This window comes from Pleurodeles waltl, chromosome 3_1 (genome assembly GCF_031143425.1).
Source record: "Pleurodeles waltl isolate 20211129_DDA chromosome 3_1, aPleWal1.hap1.20221129, whole genome shotgun sequence".
Classification (NCBI taxonomy): domain Eukaryota; kingdom Metazoa; phylum Chordata; class Amphibia; order Caudata; family Salamandridae; genus Pleurodeles; species Pleurodeles waltl.
Genome location: NC_090440.1, coordinates 863,650,185 through 863,672,548, shown reverse-complemented (window position 1 = coordinate 863,672,548; position 22,364 = coordinate 863,650,185). Strand labels below are relative to the sequence as shown.

Here is a 22,364-nt window from a genome sequence, read left to right as displayed (position 1 = left end):
TTTCATGATGTATGAAAGGCATCGCAGTCCCATTTTAGGGAATTGACATTTTTTGTGAGTCCCTAAAATTGTGACTCTGAATAGGGAATCTCATTTTGCGATTCCCTAAATAGGAAATTGCAAATAGGGAATTTCTATTTGCGATTCCATTTGCATATATATCAAGCATTTCCTAAATGCGAACAGGGCATTTAGGAAATGCAATTACCACCAATTCCAAGTTGGTGGTAACCATGTGCATTTTTAAAAAATGCATTAAAAATTAATTTTTTTAAGTGTCATGTAGCGCACGCATGCCCCTCGGGCATGTGTGTGCTTTCCATGTGCACAATTCTTTTGGGGGGTGCATCAAAGGGGGCCATAGCCCCTAAGCACCCTTGGTTTTGCATTTCCTAATTTGCGAATTCCTAAAAGGAATTCGCAAATTAGTAAATGCAAAACCATTCACACCTGTGGGACTTCAGGCCCATAGGAATGAATGGAGTCTCATTCCCTAATAGCAATTACCTAAAAATCGCTACCTACATTTTCTGTCTACAAACTTGGTATAGGAGTGTTGCAGAAACCACCAACCAGGGTGATAGGAATTCTCACTGATTAATACCAAAGGTCTGTTGCAAGTTGCCACCGGAAATACATCTATGCTCTGTGGTTTGCATCACTAAATGCCAACATCCCTTTCCCAGGTTTGAGAACAGGAGGTCCTGATTCCTGCCATGTCCTGAGCTGTCATGATGATCCCTTTGGAAGAAGTCTTCTGACTGCAAATGATGGGGAAGGGTGCACCTGATGCTCTTGCATGAAGAAAGAGCTGTGTAGATAATGAGAGCTGTGAAGTGCTGTGCAGGAAGGATTCAAAATGTCCCAAGGTAGCCCAGGTAAGCATGAAACCCTGTAAAGCTGATTTCACCTACAATGCACCCTGAAGCAATATTGCTTGCTCCTCTTCAGCAGGCATGTGAACTTTTCTGCTTGACTTGCAGAACCTTGCAAAATGTTACTGGAGACAGCACAAGTGTCCCGGAAAGACAGAATTACCAAAGAAGCACTGGGACAAATTGATGCTACAAAACATCGCTACAGAGTCAGTAGTTTATGTTTCACCAGAAGAAACAGTGGCCTTGACAATAACTCAAAACCACATTCTACAGTTCTTTGCATCAGCTGGATCACCTTTACAACCTGGAGTGGGATCGTCATGTGTTTGGGTGGTGGGATTTGGGTCTGGTGAAGGTCCCAGAAGAAAGATTTCTATCCTTCCAGGAGGACTCCTGCTATCTGTGCCCACTACGCCCCTTTTCATCTTACTCGGTGGCTCGTGTCTGCACAAAACTGTACTGCTGCAGAAGACCGTCGGGATGGGGCAAAGACAGGAGCTGCCACTTCATTGACGAACGTGTGCCAGCCCACACACAGTTGAGAGCTCTCTAGCTGATGGCTCATTCCAGGAAGATTCTGCACATCAGACTCAAAGGGTACTATCTTCACTGAAGCGTAGGGAGGAAACATTTTCTGCTCACCACATCTGATGTTTACTATTTATTTGTATGGCATGAATAACACACATTCTCTTTTTAAGAAGAACTACTACAGGTTTTCTAGGTTTTGCAAAGAAAGGGAGCACACTGCCTACACTCCAGCAACAGAATGTGACCCCAATGCATCATGGTAAAGATAGTCGAATTCGTAGTCCGTTCAGAAAGTGATAAAGTCTTTCACCTCCATAGGTGCAGCAAGTGCTTTATGTGTCTTTATGACGGCTCCCTTGAGCCGTGGCTGAGATGTCATGAGTGCCGTAATTTATGGGGTAATTAGCAGTGCATGGTGAGGGGGCGAGGAATAGTTACATTAGGGCATGAGCCCCGCCTGACGAGCCTTGATAGACAGCACTTGCTGCACCTACGAAGGTGAAAGACTTTATCACTTTCTGAACGGACTATGAATTCGACTGCATTTACCAGGATGCATTGGGGTCATACTTTGTTCCCGGAGTGTAGGCAGTGTGCTCCCTTTCTTTGCAAATGCTTTCTACGTTTCTCTAGGTGCCAGCTGAGCTATGGCCCAAAATCCAAAGATACCCACTTTGTAAAAAATGGGTCAGCTTTGAGATGGAAAAATGTGATGTAGCCATGCTGCGTTTTGTCCTGTTGCTCGCACTGGGCCTGCCCACACAAGTGAGGAACCAGTTTTATCTGAAGACTAGGGGTATGCGGGATGGAAGGAAGTTTGTGGCTTCCTGCTGATTCCAGAACTTTCTATCACAAAACTTTGAGGAAAATGTGTTTATTTGTCAAAGGGGCTCTGGATAAAACAACCTGGTGAGAGCTATGCAAGTCACTCCATCCTGGATTTCCCTTGATATCTATTTTTAAAACTTATACAGGTCTGCTAGGTTTACCTAGATGCCGGCTGAGCTAGGGCCCAAAATTCACAGCTACTCATTTTGCAAAAGACAGCTTAATTTTGAGGTGAAAAATGTGATGTATCCATGTTTCGTTTTGGGCCGTTTCCTGTCGCAGGCACTAGACCTACCCGCACAGGTGAGGTACCATTTTTATCACAAGACATGTGAGAGCATAGAATAGTAGGATACTTGATATTACCAATTGGATTTCACTGCATTGTGCCTTTCAAAGTTAAGCCAGTGTGTAAAACAGAAGACATTTTGAAGAATACTCTCTAAATCACACGCTAATATGGGTAACCACAAATTCAGAGATGTACAAATAACCACTGCTGCTAAACTCCATATCCTATGCCCATTTCAGAAATAGATAGCTTTCCTTGATACCTATTTTTCACTTTACATACTCCACCATACAATTTGGTCTATACTCGGTACACAATGAAAAAACATTGAACGTTGTAGCTCAGTTGTTGACTCTGGGTAGCTTGGGTTCTTGGAAAACCTACCAACCCTATATAACAACACAACCAGAATAGCCTAGCAGGAATAACGGTATATTGCTTTTATAAATCGGCCATTGTGTCAAAAAGATATAGATGAAAACATTGTCACAAATTGCCATTTTTCCTACCCATTTTCAGTATTCCATTATTTCAACAGTTAGTTTCTTTTTTCATAAATCTGTTTATTTAGGTTTTACAATATTACAACGTATGCATGAATCATCAGAATTTGAACTCAGTGCGTTATGCAGCAACAGTATTATTAACCACTGTTCAATTACAGTATTACACAACATTGCATTTTAAATAAGTTACGCTACACCATGCGAATCATTTTTAGGTTTAGTCTTAGCCTCAGGCCATCTGCAAACTGAGACCAACTGCATTTGTCCCTTTAGAATATTCAGCTGGTAGTTTCTTAGTGTGTCGTGTGAGTCTAGCGTGAGGCGTTTAACTCAATATCGAGGAGGTAAGCATGTCATTAGGTAACCTTCACTTGTGCAATGCTTTTTCAAACTTAGATTCATGAGTTTAAGTGTCATTGTTGAGTAGACAGATGTTATCAACACTATGTGAACTAACCGTGCAAACTGAAAACAACTACTGGTTGCGAATAACTACATTATTATTTACACATACTTGCTTTCCGATCAAACAGGAGGGCCAAACTGCTTCATTTAAACATGTCAGCGAAGGGGTAAGGTCGAGTACACAGCATAACATACTATGTCTTGCAGTCTTCTAGTGGAGCACGAGGCTCATTCAACAGTTAGTTTCTTTGGGAACAACTTGAGGGATCTACACATATAATCACTTGCTGAATGTCGTCTATTTTTCAGAAATCTATAGCTTTTCTGGATCACCCATGGGTCTCACACTGGTTTCCACCAGAAACTGGAAATAGGTTGAGAAGATAAAAAAATAGGAAAATTTGGCTACCTCTTTGAAAAATGCCAAAACTGTGGAAAAAATCAGTTTTTCTTTCATTCATCTGCATGTTCCAGAAAGCTGGGAAGATAGTGACTTTAACACATTAAGCCATTTGTTGATGCCACTTTCATGAGAAAAAAAACAGACGCTTTTATCCAGAGCACTTTTCTCTATTTTTCCCAAAAAACTCAAAATTTAGCTATATTGTAGCTATTTTCTTCATCCCCGCCAGAGGAATCCACACACCTGTACCTTCGGAATCCCCAAGATGTTGGAAAAAGGCACGCACATTTGGCATGGATGACTTATGTGGACTCGGGCCTAAGAGTGAACAACCCCAAGTAGTCGACAAGTAGTCGAAAAAATGCTTAGCTCTTAGACGGGGGAGGCCTAGCAGCAAAAGGGTTAAAGGGGAGACAACAAGATGACAAAACAATTCTTGTGTTTAATGTGTTTGGTTACCAAAAAGCCCTGCTTTTGTCATACCAGTCTTCTGTCTCTCAGATTGTTGTGGGTACAGTACCCACTTCAAATTGGTTTTTAGTGTTAGATGTGGGAGGACACTGGGAGTATTATAATACAGTTCCAACGCACCCAGCCTCCCAGCCCTCAGGGCCCAAGTTCAGTGTGGTTAAAGACTTTCAAAATCATTAATGTGCCCTGACACATAGCATCTGGGCCTGCTTCCAATAAGGCAAAAAAGGAACTGCTGCAAAAGTCGGCATCACCACCCCTGGGAACTATTACCCCATTTGTTAGGGAGAAATCAGGAGTTACCACCACCCACTCTCGGTGCCAGATATATTTGTGTTACCCTCAGGCACCCTCTGCCCAAAACACTTTCTGGACCTGTGGAAGACCAGAAGTGGAATGACTAGCTGTTTGTGACTTGAGACGAGGCCTGAAGGACTGGATCTGCCCCCTCTTGTGCCTAGGACAAATAAGTGGACTCCAAGAATTAGTTGGCTGCATGAAGACAACAAGCAGCAGGAGGCCTTTTCCTAGAAATACCTGACTGAGTGAGGCAACTGGAATTGGACTGTACCCTGCTGTTCACCTCTTCCTGACAGCCTGTGAGTCTCAAAATTCCTCACCTGAGATCTTGGGTAGCTCTAGAAGTGTATTCTTGTGATTGATTGTTCCCATAAGACTAGGGGTCTAAGGCCCTCATTATGTCTTTGGCAGTAAAAAGCACCTACCGTCACGGCGATGGCCTCCAAAAGACTGTCACAACGGCTAACATCCGTTCGCCAAATTTTGACCACAGCCGAATTTCCACCACAAGAAGGGCGAAAATCCAGCTGTAGCCATACTGGCAGATGGTGGTAAGGTGGCTCTGCTACCACCAACAGCGCCACGCCAGTAGACCACGCCAGCCGTATTATGACAGATAATACAGCCTGGCGGTGTTCTGCTGGCGGGCACTGCTGGAGGTAGCAGCACCCTGTCCCGTCACCTGTTGGAAGATCCCCTGGATTCAGCTAAGTCGGTTTTCCGACAGGGGAGGGGCGTGGGGGGTGTTGTGTGTATGTGTGGGGGGGTGTGCACGAGTGTGTGCGTGAATGTGAGTGTGTGTGTAGTGTTGTTTGCGTGCATGTATGCATGTGTGTGAGTGTGTGTATAATGGAAATGTGAATGCGTGTCTGTGTGTCACTGTGAATGTGTGTACGGATGTGTGCGTGGATGAATGAATGGATGCATGCGTGTATGTATGCATGTGTGTCTGCGTGTGTATGGGGGGAGGTTGGAAGGGAGGGGGAACATGGATGAAGGAGGGGTGGGAGGTGTCTGGGGAGTGTTGGGGGGGAGGGGGCCTCCTATCAGTGACAGGAAAGGAATTCCCTGTCACTGGTAGGGCCTACCACCATGGTTTTCGTGGCATTAGGAACACCACAGAAACCATGGCGGTAGGCAGGGTCATGATACCACCGGCAGTACAATTGCGGCCGCCGGATATAACAATCTCCAGCCCGGTGGTTGCTACCGCAATGGCGGTCGGAGTGGTATATTGGCCGGTTGGCCTCAGCCAACCCGCCTATGTCATAATGTGGCGGTAAATACCGCCAGCCTGTTAGCAGTACTACCGCCACATTGTCTCCGACCGCCGGGGTCATAATGCCCCCTAAGTGTTTTGGCAGGTGGTCCACTGTTAAGCCATGGGGACAGAGTCAATTTTTCCATCCCCAAAAAGAATGGACCGCCTGTCAAATTTATAAATAACCACCAAGCAGCTGGTCATATATAAAGCACTGGCAGGAACCACCGTCACAGCGGTTGCTGTCCATGCATCTCCATGTTGGTACAGGACTGCTTCATCATAATGCAACCCTGCACCAAACAGTATTCTTTTTTATTTTCAAGTAGAAAATCCCAAAAACTGATTTTCTTTTGGAAAATAAAAAAGCAATGCTCCCTTTGCTATGAGAGTCATTTCCCATGGCAGAAGAGCATTATTTAATTTTTCTTGACCCTCACCATCAGGGTTTGCCTGGCAGTGATGAAGAGTAAAAAGAATAGTTACATGTCCACCCATTCTGATTGGGCAGGTGGACATATAGCCATTTCACCAACTGCCCCTACTCCCATCAGGTCATTGAAGATGTTTGGCTATGACGTTGATGGAATAGTCACCGCTGTAGCCAAACCAAAGGTCTGCTCGCATTTAATTTGGGCAGGCAGGCCTTCATGTTGGTGGTATCTATGCTCCATCGCCGTTGCAAAGGATTATGCATAAAGCCAACATATAAATCAGGCTCTAAGTCAGGAAGCAAAATCTTTGAAAGAGATGAACCTGGTTGCTATATCTGACCCACACTCCATAATGGTGAATCTGAAAGTAGGCCTAGGTCCCAGGCTACCATGACCATAAACTCTCATTGACGCTAAGTGCTTTGTAGTGTATTCTTTTAAAAAAAACAATTCTTACCTCTGGTTTGCCTAATTGGATTTATTGTCATTTTCGTGTCATTCGGTTTATTAACCTTTACTCTATTTTTCTAATTCAGTTTGGGATATTTATTCTTTGGCATTTCAGTTTTATTACCTTGTTGGTTGTGCATAAACACTTTACACACTGACCTAAGTTAAACCTGTCTACTGTGTGTACCATTGCTACCAGGGGATTGAGCTCAGGTTAATTTAGTGACTTGCTTGGTTCACCCTGAAAAGGGTTGTGATTCCCTGAGGTGGGCAGTTGTCTATTCCATATAATAATCTAGTTTCTTACAGATTATCGTTGTACTTTTTGATTCCTTGCAGTACTGAAGCTTTGTCTGGCCAAAGAGGCTGTCAGAGTTGTTTTCCTTCTACAACTTAATAAATTGATAGACATAAGATGATAAGAAGACGGGACAGCTTCATCACCAGGTTCAACATTAATTTTAAAGCCAAGATTTCTAGGGAAATGGGGAGGACAAGAATCCTTTAAAGTCAGCCGAGAGGAGTGGTCCAACAGTTCCTCCCAGATGTCTATATTATTCCATTTTAAAGACAGTCTGCATGTCATCACAAATCATGAAGAAGGCTAAAGCAAAATCTACACAACCTCAGGGCTGGTGTCTGTCAGCCAGCAACAGACAAAGGTTATGCTTTTTTACCCTTACTTCTTTCTCAACTCAAAAACGACCTTTATTTAAATATGAGCCCACTGGATCATGCTTATACCACAAAATGAACCATTCCCTCTCCAAGGGTTTTAGTTTAGTGTCTATAACAGTGGAAAGGTGCTCACAGTGCAGCTGGAACCAAGCTTCACTGACTGACTAGCGCAATCAGGGTGAAACTGGACTTGGGTTGCTTGTGTTCCAGCTCAGAGAGGCCCTGGCCTGGAAGTTTGGACTAGGCTCCTCATACTGGAGCAGGACCAAGGCTGATTTGCATATATCTGGGGCTAATCTGAGGTGATATAGTGAACAAAATAATAATAGACTGAGATGCGGCCACAAGTAATTACCAGTGGCTTAGATTAATTCAAGCATGCTACCCATCACTGTTTCGTTTACTTCCAGGTGAATTATTTGGCCTTGGTTTTTTTGTTGACTCACTGGTAGATGTATCTGAGCAGTGCTAAAACCTCAGAGATAGATATAAAAGGGTTCAAGGCTAGAAGCAAGCGGACTACAGAACTTGAAAGGAAAGAGTTGCAAGCATCATGTTTTCAAAGGTTCTGGTGCGGCTTTTATCTCTCCTGGGCTGAACAGGCTGGTATTGTGGAAGTTCGAGAGCAGGTGAAGGTCTTCAGACTTCGATGGAAAGATTGTATCACTGAATATCAACACCAGCAATACAGAGATATGCTAAGATTAAGGACGGAGTACTGAGGGGTAAAATATCAAAGGTAAGTACATATAGGAGAGTATAGATTTACTATTGTTAACTCCATAACTACTTACCTTGAAGATATATGTACCATGTAGTTATTTTATTTATATATATATATATATATATATATATATATATATATATATATATATATATATATATATACATATTTATATATATTAATAAAAATAGCGCGAATGAGTCAGCCCCAAACGCGGCAGCCTGTAACAAGGTCGCGAACCCTAAAAAATATACAACACATCACTTCTTGAAAAAGAAGAAGTTACAGCCACTCGGGTCACTAAGAAAAGAAAATTAAATATGGCAGAATAGACAAAACAGCAAATAAACTCTAACGCGTTTCAGGAGACAAAGCTCCCTTGTTCACAGAGATATCACCCGGCCCATTTCCATCTCCATTTTACATACTACCAAAACATTAACATAAAAGATGGACTAAACTTCCTTCGTGCATTGATGGCTGCCATATTTGAATGTACCACTATTACCATGAACTAACTACAATTAAACACTTATAAACCTAACAGTCAGTCTTATTAACCAAATTCTCCATGTGAATATAACTCACTAGTGTACATATTTCATATTAGTCCACTTCCTTTGTAATTATAACAATTCAACATTTTTATGTTCCCCAAACTTACTTCATATTCTAAATACATCAATTCTATAATCTCAACTTATTTATCATGCCTCTTGTGGTTAGTGGACATTCTCCAAACCCTGCATTCATATAGTTCAATCAATAAAATAGCTCTTTTGCTTTTACATGCTCAATTTAAACACCTTAATTATCATACCTCTTGTGGTTGGTGGACATTTTCAAAGCCTTGCATTCATATAGTCCTTGAATTAAATCAATATAATAGCTCTTTTGCTTTTATATACTCAATTTAAATTCCTGTCAAGAGATAGAAATGAGAAAACATTAATATTGTCAAATCACAAATCTTACAATGAAATCATATCAGACAAAACTAATATTGTTATCACGACTAGTTAATGCAAATGAACAGATAATTCTTCGTCCTTATTCATCCCTATAGGGTCCATCATATTACATTTGATAATCAACCTGGATTCCAGTTTTCTCAAATCCAAAGTCCTATTGCCACCTCTTACTGTCATTAAGATCCTATCCAGAACCATGAACTGTAGTTTGTTTACATTTTTATCATGATGTTCCTTAAAGTGCCTTGCCACAGGATATGACTTGTCTTCGTTCTTAATTGCTCTCATATGCTCCAGGACACGTTTCTTAGCCATGTGTATCGTACTACCTATGTAAAATTTATTGCATGGACATTTTAAAGCATAAATACAATAGTCTGATGTACAAGAGACGTGCTTCCTTATTGTGAAAGGCTTTTTCGTCCCCGGAAAATCTACCTCCTTACAGTTGGAACTGAACTTGCACGCTTTGCATTTACCACAAGTGTAAAATCCTTGAATGGGCTTTGTTTGTTCATCTCTAAATATCAAACTGTGGCTTAGCACATCTTTCAGAGAGCGGCTTCTTTTGAAAGTAAAGGCAGGGTAGTCATCTAATAATTTGCCTATATGCTCATCTGTTTTAAGGGCCGGCCAAAATTGCAAAAAGGCCTTTTTGATATCACTAACCCTATTGTGATAAGAGGTTATAAATCTTATCTTAGTATTCTCTTTTTTAGTGTTATCCAACTTTTCTACCAAAAGGTCCTCCCTTTTAATTTTACGAACCCTACTTAATTCTTTATTAATGACTGTCTGTGGGTAACCTCGTTCCCGAAATCTATTGATCGTTACTTCAACCTCACTTTCAAATGTAGTTTCTAAACTGCAGTTCCTTCTAGCCCGTAAAAGTTACCCATATGGGATACTATAAATTACATTCTTTGGATGGCTGCTGGTTGCATGAAGGATACTATTGCCTGCTGTGTTTTTCCTGAAAAGTTCACATTCTAATTTGTCGTTTACTACTTTAATTTTTACGTCCAAAAATTCCAGCTCAGCTGGATTCAACGTACAGCTGAACTTTAAATTTAACTGATTATTATTTAATTCCTCAACAAAATGGAGAGCTGATGCTTTACTTCCTCTCCAAATACAAAAAATATCGTCACTATACCTCACCCAGAGGACTGCTCGGTCATCAAAACCAGTGATATTCCAGACCACCTGTTCCTCCCACCAACCTAGGTATAAACCTGCATAGCTGGGGGCGAAACAGGTCCCCATTGCAGTCCCCTAGAGTTGTTGGTATAATGTATTGTCAAAAATGAAAAAATTGTAAGTCAGACACATTCGTATCATGTCTAAAACATTTCGGTATGTAAGAGGTATGACAATGATCTGGCCCTCAAAAAGTGTCTCACTGCCTCAAAGCCCTTTTCATGTGGGATACATGTATATAAACTATTGACATCTAAGCTCAAGAGGAGATAGTCTTCTTCCCAACCAATTCCTTCAATGATCCGTAAAAAATCTCTGGTATCTTTGATGTAGGAGGGAAGAGACTCAACAAAAGGGCGCAAGAAAAAATCTACATACTTAGACACATTTTCCAACAAACTTCCCATGGATGATACAATGGGTCCTCCGGGTGGATCAATTGCATTTTTATGTAGTTTGGGTAAGAAATAAATTGCTGCAGTTCTGGGGAATTCAACCTTCAAGAATTGGTACTCCTCTAATTCAATTAAATATATATATTATTATTTTTTTCTTTAAGGATTTTCAACAACGATAATGCGGAAAATGCTGGACAAAGTTACACCAAATTTGGCAGAAAGGTAGGTCCTGGTCCAGAAAGTGACCTGTTTTTGTCTTGGTGTAAATCCGTTCAGTAGTTTTTGAGAAATTAAGGGGAAATAAATGTGTATATATAGGGACTCTAAGGATTCGTGACCCCTCCCGATCTCGTGCTGAGATCTGATTGCCTGACAACAATTAAACCAGGTAGTGTTTGGCAGCCATCTTATGTATCGCCAGCTGTGTCCCAGACAAAATGTTTAAAAATAGAAAAGGGGCCAGGTTACAGATGCCCTGGCCCCTTAGCTCTGGTGGTGGGGTCCCAGACGGACCTTAGATCTAGAAAGCATTTTATTTTTAATTTTCACACAGATTTGCGGCAGATCCCCAGATCCAGCAAAAAAATTTAAAAAAACAAAGTGCAGCCTCCCACCCTTCAGCTTTTTTAAGCTCCTGGGTGGACCAAGTCCTGGGGCCTTTTTTTCAGGTGGGCTGTCCTAGGGAACACAACCTCCCAGGGCAAAGAGTTAAAAAAGTCAAAGGGGTCTGTTTCGGACCCCAGGCCGTGGGGGTCCAAATCTGCACAGTGAAGGGGGGTCGTGTGGCCCCCCTCGAGGAGTCACTGATGGCCCTGGGGACAGCCACCCCCCAGGGCAGCTTTGAAGCTGCAGCCAGGCCTCAGCCAACAGTCTGATTTCTGACCATGGGACCTGTCAAACAGGTCCTGCTGTCAGAAAGCACAACTTTCATCTCTGATCCCTGCATGCAGGTATGCATGCAGGAAACAGGGATGAAAACTTTGCTCCAGCAAGCACAGAACTGCTACTGAAAGTAGCTGCATGTTTCTGGATCTATGGGACCACGGGGAAGGCCTTTAGGCTTCCCAGCAGTCCCAGATAGCCTTAAAGGGCAGATTATAAAATATAAAAAAATATGTAGGTACTGCGGGGAAGCCCTTGAGGGTTCCCCCGCGTTCCCAGATAGCCCATAAAAGGCTAAAGCAAACACATTTTTAAAAAACTGAATAGTTCAGTGTGAAGGTCACAGACCTTCACACTGAGTATTTATGGTTCGAGTCCAGGTTCACTTGTTTCCCTTATTTATTTATTTATTTTTTTAGTAAAAAAGTTGAAGGCTCATATGAAAGGTGATCTTACTCTTATTAAATGACAAATACATTTTTTTTTTAATTTTGCAGAAATAACTCATTCTAAGTATATTATACATCAAAGTCTAATAAAGTCTCTATTTCTCTCCCTCTCAATCTTCCTCTCTCGTTTTCAATCTTGTTCTCACACATCCCTCTCAGACACTTATATAACCACTCACAGACCCATTAAGACACTCTCGCACCCACTCACAGACCCAGTCAGACCCTTGTGCAACCAGTCACAGCCCCAGTCAGACCCTCATGCACCCACTCACAGACCAACTCAGACAGTTACGCACCCACTCACAAACCCACTCAGACTCTCACATACCCACTCACAGACCCACTGACACCCTCATGCACCCCCTTACAGACCTGCGCACACACTGATGTATCCAGTAAAACACTAATATATGCACTCTCTCAGCCACTTTCACATCCAGATACACCCTCTCACACCTATTCTCACATTCAGGGAGGCCGCAGCCAACTCTTGCTGCGTACGGCCAAAAGGCAGTGCACAGCATGGGGCTGGGTGGTTAGGGAGGCTGGCCCCAGGATTTGGGAGCAGGCCAGGTCTTACAGCCATTCTCCGCTGCGGACGGGTGAAAGCTGTGCACGGTGCAAGGATGGGTGCTTATAGGGGGATGGTTTCATGGCCTGGCCAGAGTGGTTGGATTAATGTATAGTAATGAAAATTACTATACGTTAAAAAAACACATGGAAATTCACTGAAAAAAACAAAGGTTACAGGGACTTTATAGTTAGGAAATAGAATTTAAAAAAACATAGATATTCACTTAAAAAAACAAAGGTTACAGGGATGAAATAGTTAGGCTCACATTTTAAACATATGAAACCATAGATATTCACCACTTATAGTTAGGGTTGCCTCAAGTAACTATAACCCATGCCCTAATGTAACTATACCTTGTGCCCTCGCCATGTACTGCTAATTATTACCCCATAAATTATGGCACTCATGACATCTTTGGTAACATCATTGATAATATAAATTTAATATTTGCAGTAAATTTTTGAGGAAAAAATTGTGCATGGTGCGGGCATAAGTTATAATTACCTTGGAGCATGAGTTATAGTTACTCAAGGTAACTCTAACTATAACTGGTGAATTTCTATGGTTTCGTACGTTTAAAATGTGAGCCTAACTATAACGTCCCTGTAACCTTTGTTTTTTTAAGTGAATTATATATATGTGTGTGTGTGTGTGTGTGTGTGTGTGTGTGTGTGTGTTTGTGTCTGTGTGTGGAGTTAGGTAGCGAAAATCTAGGTTTACTTTCTTGTCAATATTTTATTTTCCATATTCTGTCCCAATAATATTGTTGATTCAACATGCAGTGGTTCACTAAATGGAAATGATCACCTAAGGTAAGGAAAGTGAATTCCATGTAATAACACAAGCCACACAAGACAATGTAAGAACAGGTTTGGTTTATGGCCTTTCAACTTTATCCTGCCTGGACTCACAGAGTATAAGATGCGAAGTGGGGCAAGGGTCAGGAAAGAATGAGGTGCCTGGTGCCAAGGTGCAAGACTGACACACCACAGAGAAGCAGCCCATTTTCTAATTTTCACCTTGAAGTTCCCTTGTTTGCAACATGTTTTACCTGATAGTTTCCCTGCTTCACAGACAATCGAGGAGACACCACTCAGGTGACACTGTGCAGAGCTGGAGACCACACAAAGTGCTAAACCTTTCATTCATTAGGAGAAATCTTCTGAGTAGGGTATGTGTGATGACTTAATGTGGATGCAAAGTGAGTAAAAGATGTGTTTGTGTCCTTGGGCAGGAGTGAGGCTACTGTGAAAATCCAGAGTGATCATCTTTAGTGCAACCTTTCCTCCACGTTTGTGAATGTAAGCATGGAAAGCATGCCTAAGTTACCATGTTCCCCTCGGCATACATGTCTCAGTACACTGACACACATCAATAGAGTGCATTACACTCTTCAAATAATATCTGAAAAGCTTCTATGTGTGTGCATGTGTGTACGTGTGCACAAGAGCCCTCCCATATCCTGTCAGGAAGAAGCTGTCCTTATAAAGACATGATTTTCAGATGTCTGGCTTGGTGCATGAAATCCATGTCCATGTAAGGCTTGAATGCTACAAACCAATAGCAGCAACAGAGCCCTAAACTGGATAAAGGGTCATTTGACCCTTAAATACTTGCAGGTTTTTCGTGACATATCCCCCTTGCTGCTTCGATGCCTCCCTGGTTTCTGAATTGTTCACTTTGTTATTGTGTTACTATGTTCAACATTGTTCAAACTCATCTTTGGTTAATCTTGTTCAACTTGTTTAGTTTTGGACTGCCTGTGTTAATTTCTGTTGTTTTTCTGCCTGCTCGCTTTCCCTTGCTTTTTCCAGATGCTTTCTCCCATTGCATCTTCCTCCTGCTGACTGCCCTCGCATGCCCTGCCCACAGCCTCCCACTGCCCCACCTCCCTCCCAGGACCTACTTAATAGAGTCCACAGCATGTACACGATGTTGGAGCACCGCTGGCACACCAAAGGCAAGCACATCTGAGCCCATCTGTGCCTGGACACTGGTTATTCTGCCACATACCAATATACCACCACCGAGCTCTGAGCTCTGGACCCCAGAACCTGCAATAACAGCAACTGCTGCTGCACTTCTCCACGATCAATGGCAAGACTTTTTAACTGCCAACACTGTCACTTCATCTGCAACACCAGAGCACCCACACGCGCAACGACCACCACCATGTTGACCACGCCAACCACTACCGCTCCACTGTCACCTGCTCAATCCATGATCACTCTGCAAGCACCTGGCTGAGATCTGGCACACCATCACCTGCCTCATCCTGGCGTTGTGTTCCTCGCTGGGACCTGGCTCAACCCTTCATCTGCTCTCGACATTGCTTCAGCAATTCCAAATGACTACAAGATAGCACACCAGGACTACATCAACAAACACGGTGACAGAAACACCATCATCCACAAGGAAACCATCTACCACACCACTGCCACAGATGGCACCACCCCGATCACGGAACATCTCAATTTCCAACTCAAAATCAAAAGCAAAACCACTATAAGAGGCAACCTCACCTACAGACCTCCAGGCCACACCCCAGTGTCCGCAACGCCATCCCCAAATTCACCTTACTCGTCATCAACTCAAAACATCATATCTTCCTCAGAGACCTCAAATTTCACCTCGACGACCACAGTAGCGCCAATATCGCCAACCTCCTTGAAAGCATGAACAACATCGGTCTCACCCAACTAATCGCCACCCGTACACACTATGCGGAATACACACTTGACCCCATGTTCCTGGCCAGCGACGGAATCAAGTACAGCCATGTCACGAGCTAACCTGAACAGACCACCCCATCACCCACTTGACCATCACAGGATCTCCCAGTACCGCCAACAAGCCTCCCAGCACATCATACCGCAGCCGGAACAAAGCATGAGAGAGCTAGTGGAATGACACCCTCAACACCTCCCATCCTAACACCGCAACCAACCTACAACAGGCTGTCAAGAGCTTCTCCACCTGGATCACTGATTGCGCTGACAAAGTCACCCCCATCAAGCCCACCAAACTCAAGAGACCCACTAAACAGGCCAGTTGGTACACCACAGAACTGAGAACCACAAAACACAACTGCAAGCGACTAGAAAGGAAATAGCACACCATCAAGGAGCCCACAGACCGAGCCATCATCAAGTCATCCCACAACCAATGCCACCAATTACTGAAAGAGATGAAATGGAGCACCCTAGCCAACCTTATCAAAGCCAGCTCTAACCAAAGCAAAGAACTCTTCAACATCGTCAGGGAGTTCTGCACACCCTCAGTCACTGAAAACATCATCACCCCTTCTCAGTAACTCTGTAACACCTTGGCAGAATTCTTCCATGACAATATCTCCACTCTCTACATAAACTTTGAACCCCAACCCACCGCCACCGACACCTTCAGCCTCCTCATTCCCATGGATGCAAACCCCAATGCTATCTCTGACCACCTGATTGTAGTCTCGGGACCAGATCACCACACAAAACACAACAGACATCATGAACTCTGTCCACTCCGGAGAACCCATAGACCCTTGTCCCTACCACATTTTCAAACTCTGGGGCAAAATCATTAGCAGTGAGTTCACCACCATCTTCAATTCATCCATAACCACGGCCACCTTTCCTGAATTACGGAAACAGACAGAAGTCAAACCCTTTTTCAAGAAACCTTCTGGTGTCCCCAGTGAGGTCAAGAACTACTGTTGCATGTCTCTGTTCCTCTTTCCCGCCAAAGTCCCTGAAAAGGCCATCAACAGCCACATCAAAGAACACCTGGAAATCAATAATCCTTTGGGCCTTCCAAATCTAGATTCTGCACCAACCACAGCACAGAAACCACCTAGATCGGTGCCACTGAAGACATCAGAACCCTCCCCGACTGGGGAGAAATGGCAGCCCTGATTCTCCTCGAACTCTCAGCAGCATTCGACTCCATATCCCACCACACCCTTATCAAGAGGCTTTATAACATCAGAATCCAAGGAGACGTCCTCATATAGACTTTATCCTTCCTCACCTAAAGAACCTAGAGAATCCACCCACTACCTTTCACCTCAGATCCCAAGAACGTCATCTGTGGTATCCCTCAAGGCTTGTTCCATAGCCCTGCACTGTTAAACAACTACATCGGCAGAACCCATAGAATGAACATCATATCCTACGCAAATAATACCCAGCTAATCCTCTCACTATCAGAAGACCCCTCCACCATCATGGCCAACATCCACAGGTTCATGACGGGCATTCCTAACTGGATGAGTATCTGCCTAAAACTCAACACAGACAAAACAGAAGTGCTGAACTTTGGGAACATCACCTCCCAGTGGAATGACTCATGGTGGCCAATTGAACCAGGATCAACACCCACTCCGACAGACTATGCTCGCAACCTTGGCATTATCCTGGACATCAAGTTCACCGTGAAAAAACAGATCAATGCAATCTCTCCCATCTGCTTCCTCACCCTTCCCATACTCTGTAAAATCTTAAAATGACTCCCCATCAACACCAGATGAACTGTTACTCAAGCCCTAGTCACCAGCCAGCTGGACTACAGAAACACACTCTACATACGAATCACCACACATCTCCTCAAGAGACTACAGACCATACAGAATTCCAGGGCCAGACTCATCCTTGACCTCCCCAAACCTGACAACACCACACATCATCTCAAGAACTCAAGAATCTCTACTGGCTCCCCATTCAGAAGAGATGTCAGTTTAAGATGCCGATCCACACTTACAAGACCCTCCACAAGCAAGGACGAGCATACATAAACCACTGCCTGAACTTCTACCAACCCTTCAGACACCTGTGATCTACTTCCCTCTGCCTCACACCCCTCTCCCCCGGCATTCGCTAAAGCAACAGTGGACGATGCTCCTTCTCCTACCTCACAGTGAAATCCTGGAATGACCTCCCCCTTCACCAACAGACCTGAAATTTCAACTGAACCTCTTAGCAGCTATAATCTCAGCACCTGAATACCCTCACGGGTGATTAGCTATGCTCTATAAATCCTATTTGATTAATTGATTGAGTTATTTGCCTTAGCCATCAAACCTATATCAAATGGATTTGATTGCATATGGGTCTCGTCAGTGAAGAATTTCCTGGACATGATCTATGGTTCCTGAGATATTGGTCTTATTTACTCCAAAAATCCTGGTGCACTTAAAACTAAATTTCATACATCCTGTGTGAGATAGAGATGTGTGAATGTGTGAGTGCCACATGGGCACTCAATGATAGTTTTGAGTTCCTGGAATGTGAAGTTCTCTAGTAGACCTTTCTGATAAAAGAATTCCAGAGATATTACAGAACGCAGGAAGCACCCCTAAAAGTTCAGCACCATCCAAACTTAAACCCATCCTAATATAATGATGTCTTGCTTGGTCCTTGTCCCAAAAGCAGAAGCAGGGGTCAAACCGACTCATCTACCCTGAACTGATAATCCAGTTTTTTCTAGACTGCGCTGGCATCTAAAATGGCTGTCTCGTTTGCTGTCTGGTGGCAAAACAAACCAGTAAATTCGTTGAAGTGCTCGAAAAGCCGACTCCACTGACCATCACTGCTTTGTGTATATGTTTGGGGTCGTATCTCATTAACCCCACCTAAACGGGCTCTCGGGTCTCGGTATTGTGCTGTACTGTTCATTTATTCAACTTATGCATCATGGGCCTGTTCCTCTGTTCACGTGAGCATGCCTGGTTAAACGTTGATCTTAACTGAGACGAATACCATAGAAGTTCAAATAAATTGCCCTAGAACCTCTTGTGAGTAACCCTTGCACCAGACCAGCGCCTAGGATTCACTTTGATTAAGGGAGCATTGAGTAGCCAAAATAGTGTAGATGGCCACGAGAGAGAGGAGAAAATACAACACCAAACACTGATACGTATTGTTACTGTGAGTCTTTCTGTGTTTGGGGTGAACACCGGGCTCCCACTTGCCATCGGGGTCACTGTAAGTGCATCCATTCCTCGTTGTTAACGTGCCTGCGATTGACGCGGTTGTGATCCCAGCTGTGCTTCGTCGCCCCATTGTCTGACCCTGGGCGAGTCACGTCCGCTTCACAGGTAGCTCGTCCGTGTGAATACTGCGCAGCCGGGAGCAGCCGCCCACCAGTACTAAGCATCAATGGAAGAGAGCGGGGCTTTAAATCCCTGGTTTCCCCAATCCCTGCAGGAATCCAGAGCCAGAGATTCCTTCCCTCCATGGTACAGGCTTCTCTGCTATTAACCCATAGATCTGCAGTGCAGGGCTGTGCAGGCTGGGAATCCCGCCTCTACCTCTCACACACACCGCACGCACACACACACGCACTCACCACGGACCCCTCGCCCCATGCTATGGCGAAACAATCTGCCCGACTCTGCCCATTCCTGCAGGGCTAGGAGCTGCGGGCAGGAGAGAGGGGGCAGGGCTCTCCACTCCCCGAGCCAGGGTCCAGAGATTCCTACTGCAGAGGGGGAGGGCGGCCAAAGATGGGCTTAAGGATGTAGTTCTGAAGAATCGGAGCCTAGCCCAGGTAAGGAAGACTGCTGCATGCCTGCTTCCTGTCCTCGCGACTAATGCCTGCATCCAGGCAGGCATCTGTCTGCCTTATGTATAATCTCTGTCATGGATATATATCATGAGTGTGTGCGTTGATGCATCTATATGATGCAAGTGTGGCCATCCACCCACCCAATCAATCTATCTATCTATCTATCTATCTATCTATCTATCTATCTATCTATCTATCTATCTATCTATCTATCTATCTATCTATCTATCTGTTTAACATACACATGTAACGGTAGTGTATTTCCATTGTTGTGCAATAATGCACATATTAGTTGGTAGGTCTCATGTATGTGTCTAATATATATGTATGCATATATCGCTAAATAGCTGCCTTTATATCTCATTCACCAATGCATTTATATCTAATGCATTAGCCTAATGAATCTAGCCACTGTTCCATATCTGTAATGGGTTTAGTGGGATTATCTATCTATCTATCTGTCTAGCTATCTATCCATCCATCCATCCATCTATCCATCCATCCATAGCTTGCAGTGCCCCTGTCTAGCTGATGTGCACTCCTTGAACACCGCATTTTAATCTGCAGCTGATAGTTCAGGGAGGGGGCAGATATTTTCTGGGTAGTGTTGTCGATAAACTAGGGAGACTATCTACTTTTGGTTCTTCAGCATCCTGTTGTTTCAGGGGGTGGTTAAGGTTTGGGGAGGGGGGGCGTAATCCAACAGTTACACAGAGCCTTTGATCCGTCGCTCTTTCGAGCGATCCCTGTTTTTGTGGTTCCGCCTGTCTGGGTTTCAGACTTTGGCAGACTGAGGCGGCGGGTGGTCAGGTGTGATGTTGGCACTGTCTGTGTCTCAAAGGTTGGCACCCACTCCCGAGGGCGCAAACATCACTCTGCCTCCCGGTCTCCCTGGACCGCTTGCACCTGCACTCAAGACATCGCTTCATCGGTTTCCATGGAGAAGGACCGCTGCGGTGAAAGCCCTCCGGGGGCTGCAGGGTCTGACTATGTGAAATGGGTACAGGCGATCCAGGAGTTACAAACACGGGGAAGAGTTAGACGCTTGTACGGGCATGTACCGCACCGGGCAAACTAACGGGTCCCTTGTCCTCCGAATCAAAGCCGTGCTGATAACCTAGAGCAGTGGCGCTTATCCCGATAAACTAACAGGCGCGATAATCTCAACGCCGCCTCGCCATGGGTTCGGTCTTGTACAATGCAAACTGGAAACACAAAGCAGACCTGTGCAGCAAGCACTAAACTCTTACTGAAGAAGGCATAGCCTTGTTCAAGAGAGGAAGCCAGGGCAAGGCAGGATTATAAGCACCACGCCCTCCCTCGATATGAGTGTGTGCGTTGATGCATCTGTGGACATCCACTCCACTCTATCTAGCTATCTATCTATCTATCTATCTATCTATCTATCTATCTATCTATCTATCTATCTATCTATCTATCGTTTAACATACACATGTAACGGTAGTGTGTTTCCATTGGTGCGAAATAATGCATATATCAGTCAGCAGGTCTCATGTATTTATCTAATATATGTGTATGTATATATCGCTAAATAGCTGCCTTTATATCTCACTCATTCACTAATGCATTTATATCTAATGCATTAGCCTAATGAATCTAGGCACTATTACATAGATATAATGGGCTTAATGGGATTATCTATCTATCTTTCTCTCTCTCTCTCTCTCTATCCATCCATCCATCCATCGTTTAACATTCACATGTAACGGTAGTGTGTTTCCATTGGTGTGAAATAATGCATATATTAGTCGGCAGGTCTCATGTATTTATCTAATATATGTGTATGTATATATCGCTAAATAGCTGCCTTTATATCTCATTCACTAATGAATTTATATCTAATGGATTAGCCTAATGAATCTAGGCACTATTCCATAGATATAATGGGTTTAGTGGGACCTATCTATCTATCTATCCATCTATCTATCTATCTATCTTTCTTCAGTGTTGATTCTTAATTGATATGAGGTAAAGCCTTGAGTGGATCATTTAGTCCATTCGCCCAAAACATGGTAATAAATAGCATATGACACTGTTTGCTTCTTCATGTGTGGCAGATGCCATTGTATTTTTTCTGATGCATTTTTTTAAAGATGATAGTTAACCAAAACCGGGATGGAAGGGGTTACAGTTGTGTATTAAGTTAAAACCAAACTAGAGAGGCCTCGGTGCATATGTACATACATACTTATCAATGCTTCGTATACTATAGGATCGTGTCTGCTCCTTACTAAAACGACACAAGTTAAAAAGACTGTAATTACTCCCAGAAGTCTTTGTTTTTAAAAGTCCATTAGACGTCAATTATAGCCAGTTTAATGATCACTAAATGATGACAACACAGCCAATTCTTCTGGGATTCAAACGTTTTTATATAGCTCCCTGAACATGCCCTTTCCCGCTATGTTATCTCGAATTACTGGCGCATGGATATGGAATCGCCCCGGGCTTCCCCTTTTTTGAACCTTTCCCAGATGCAACAGTAGGAAGGACTGGGCAGGCGGAGTGGAAGCGCTGCTGCCGGAGAAACCAAGGCAACCGCCTCCTCACCCCCAAAATAGTTCCTTTTGTCATCGATTCTGTGGGAGAGAGGAAGGACACTGTTGTCTCATTCGAACATCTATTTAAAAGGGCATTTGTGAAACAAGTGTGGTTCTGCGGATTCGGAACAATCTATGTTTTGAAGTTGTGATAGGCGTTTCAATAAAACAAATTAGTGCACTGTAAAATAAAAATAAAATACTATCACATTTTACGAGAGAAAATTACATATTACATTTGATGTTATAGTGTATAATAACATAAGGTATTGCTACATAAACATATTACCTCACTTCAATACAGTTTTAGGCAACACAATAAAATACAGCATAACATATTATATCAAATATATTACAGCATTACTCACAAACATATAACCTTCACATTTATTGTATTTATACTTTTATAGTTTTAACGTGTTCAAGTCACTAGTTGCCATTTCAGAGGTCTGGGGCATACAAAGGAAAATGACAGTCAAATAGAATGCCAGGTCAACAGATTAACATAGGGGCCTGGGCTAATTCGGGCATAGTGATGTCCAAAAATCAAATGGCTTACAGATATCTCCAATGATGGAGGAACCTTTATGGTGAAGTTTATAACAATGGT

The 22,364-nt window shown here is 43.3% G+C and overlaps 1 protein-coding gene across 6 annotated transcripts in view; it reads left to right on the top strand.

Moving 5' to 3' along the window:
- Nucleotides 1-18,770: 18,770 nt before the first annotated feature.
- DLGAP3 (DLG associated protein 3) overlaps nt 18,771-22,364 on the top strand; it is a 1,018,817-nt gene continuing 1,015,223 nt past the window's right edge. For 4 of the 6 annotated variants that reach the window (XM_069223793.1, XM_069223790.1, XM_069223789.1 and 1 more), the window contains exon 1: nt 18,895-19,175. The gene's annotated coding sequence lies outside the window, so the exon portion shown is untranslated. Of the gene's footprint in view, nt 19,176-22,364 lie in introns of all 6 variants that reach the window. The other 2 variants (XM_069223791.1, XM_069223794.1) reach the window with 1 other exon arrangement.